We start from the raw sequence: 2,643 nt of genomic DNA, 5'->3' as shown, positions 1-2,643 counted from the left end.
AATACGTTTTCCTCCTCTCTTCGACTCAAATGGGAATTTCAAAGTTTAATTGCTTCAAAGTTTCAAAGTTTTAAGAGCGAGCATGAGTTTTACGAATATTTCCAAAATGAGTTTCAATTACTTGATTTTCTTTAAAAGAAACTTGAACCCTAATTGATTTCAAGTTCTTAATGACGTTTTATCGCAGAGTTGAACTCCACACAAAGAGTAATACCTGACCGTGATTCGTAAAGGCACTACATCTTTGGTGAGTGTTCCACTACCTACTACCCATTATGTGAAATATCTGAATATTTGAAATACTTGATTTATGACTGTTGGAGCCAAATACTGTTTTGATAAAATAGAGGCGAGCGTGTACTTTATCGCACTCGACCTCCCTTGTTTTCCAATGAGTCTCTGTATACTGTTATTATGAGATGAGATTTCGCTATATACATGACTGTGTTTGAGTTGTTTGGGTGATATCCCATCAACGACTGCTACTGTTTGGGTACCTAACCTCTTAGGTGAGTCGGTTGTATCGAGCCAGCAAGGGCTTGGTCGAGAAGGCCGATAAACCTTGGGGACTGATGTTTGGAGGTCCCTGGTGAAGTATAGCCGTTGAGCTTGCTTGTTGTGTTGCCCAACACCACCAGTGGTAAAATTCTCGACTTGATCCTGTTTCTTTGGAATCTTGGATTCCTGGTATACTCGAGTATTACCAAACTACTGTTTGTGGCGTGCGGGCCCGGTAGGGGGTTGATTGGTGGACGGAGATTGGTGAAAGCGGTGTTCTACGGACTTGCATTTTATGAATACAAACGTTGACGGAGAGTCAACGGATCCAGTTATGATCAAGCTCCAGTGGTTATTGGCTTTTGAAAGCCACCCGTATCCTTTAATTGAACTGTGATTAAATTACTGTCTTACTGTACGGAGTTTATTTGATTATTTTGTGACCTTATTTGGCTATGTGTTTAATCATTTTACTTGGAACCTTACTGGGCGTTAGCTCACCGCACTCCCTTTGTTTTCCTTAACAGATCGGGGATGGATTTGATCAAGAGCTTTCTTAGCTTTACATTGTTTTGGACTTGTATTTGAGAGTGTAACCTTTTACTTAAGTAGACCTTACTTTTGACTCCTGTAAGTTTAAACCTATAAGTTCAACTCTTGTTATGTAAGTTGACTTTTGGTTATAGGTATACTAAGCTTTTGGAGAATTGGTGAAGTGATTATATTTTATTTTGGGTTACACTCCCTTGCATGGAAGATGTTTCGTCCGCTTCATTTGAGTTATTAGTACTTTGATCGACTGAGCCCCGGCGAGAGCTGGGCAGGCAGTCCGCTGATACCCTAGGGTTCGCCACTTGTACTACAAATGGAAATCTGGCTCCTGAGAGCCACTTGTATCATTTCCCCTTGAATCACTGTGTCTAAATGCTTTCCTTTGTATCTGGTAAATGTATCTGATTGATTAAACGTGAAAGGCCATGATTTTACCCCTATATGTTTGATACCTCATTGAGCGTAAGCTCACCCCTTTCTGTTGTCTTTGTTTTCCTTACAGGGGACAAACTTGGGAATCACGATTTTGGAGGAAAAGGGTCAAGTTAGTATATATGTCATGTTGTTAAATGAATCCCTAATTGTATTTTGTGTAGTATGAGTACCTCGGATCGCACTGTAGGTTAATTTGTTCAAGACTTCAATGTAAATATATGTGTAAGTGTTTAACCTTGTCTATTAAATGTATTTCGTTGAGACTATGATTTTATGGCTTGGTAGGCATGTTCTCACCTTAGTAGTTTCCGATTGTTCATTTTCTTTGGGTCCTATCGCGCGTACTATGTTGGGTTTGTGTGAATCGACTCACTGAGTCCCGGCGAGAGCTGGGCAGGCGGTCCGCCGAACCCTTTGGTTCGCCTTAGGGGGAGGTGGGGCTGTCACATAATTCACAATTGACAATAAAACACACTTGTTAAGGATACATGACCTCTCAAGAACTAATTTCCACTTGCTCGATTCAGAACCTCCACGAGTTGACACTCCGTCAATCGGGTAGGTTATATTCCGTAGAACTTCCCTTACACGTTCCCCGTTCACCGTTACTCCCCCTGCTCCGGGCCCGCACTTCTTTTATATAAGGCGGTACTACTCGAGTATGCCAAGCGAGATCTCTCCAATAGATCAAGATTATACACTTTTTCCATGACTCACCAAACTTCTCGACCAAGCCCATGCCGGTTCAAGTCGCAAGGTCGGCCAATGAGATTTGGGCGTCCCCCAACATTATCACTAGGAGTCGAGGAGATTCATTCCAACGACATATGCAACCATAGCATATTTAACCATTTCAACACTTCACTTAATACACTTGACAATTCACTTCAAGCAATTCACTTCAAACAATTCAATTCCACTTCACTTAAACGAGAACGAGTGCGATAAAGTACACACTCGACTCGGCATATTCAAAATACTCAATCAATAATAACAATTAAGCACGTAACAATTTTTTACACACTTGATACTCACCAATCAAAGTAGGGAGTAAGTGCTCAAACAACTTTTAGGCGTCCGCTTCTAGATCCTCTTGAAGGTCCCCTTGAGCGCTTGAGCAAATAATGATTTACTATCACACACTATCACTTATAAATC

The 2,643-nt window shown here is 41.1% G+C and overlaps 1 long non-coding RNA gene across 1 annotated transcript; it reads left to right on the top strand.

The window, feature by feature from the left end:
- The first annotated feature begins 209 nt into the window (after positions 1-209).
- Positions 210-1,202, top strand: LOC113759550. Its single transcript, XR_003467016.1, has 2 exons — positions 210-247; positions 1,026-1,202. It is a non-coding gene; the product is annotated as an uncharacterized LOC113759550 (long non-coding RNA).
- Positions 1,203-2,643: the final 1,441 nt, after the last annotated feature.

This window comes from Coffea eugenioides, chromosome 2 (assembly GCF_003713205.1).
Source record: "Coffea eugenioides isolate CCC68of chromosome 2, Ceug_1.0, whole genome shotgun sequence".
NCBI lineage: Eukaryota > Viridiplantae > Streptophyta > Magnoliopsida > Gentianales > Rubiaceae > Coffea > Coffea eugenioides.
The sequence above is the reverse complement of the archived record's forward strand: the minus strand, read 5'-3'. Positions and strand labels throughout refer to the sequence as shown.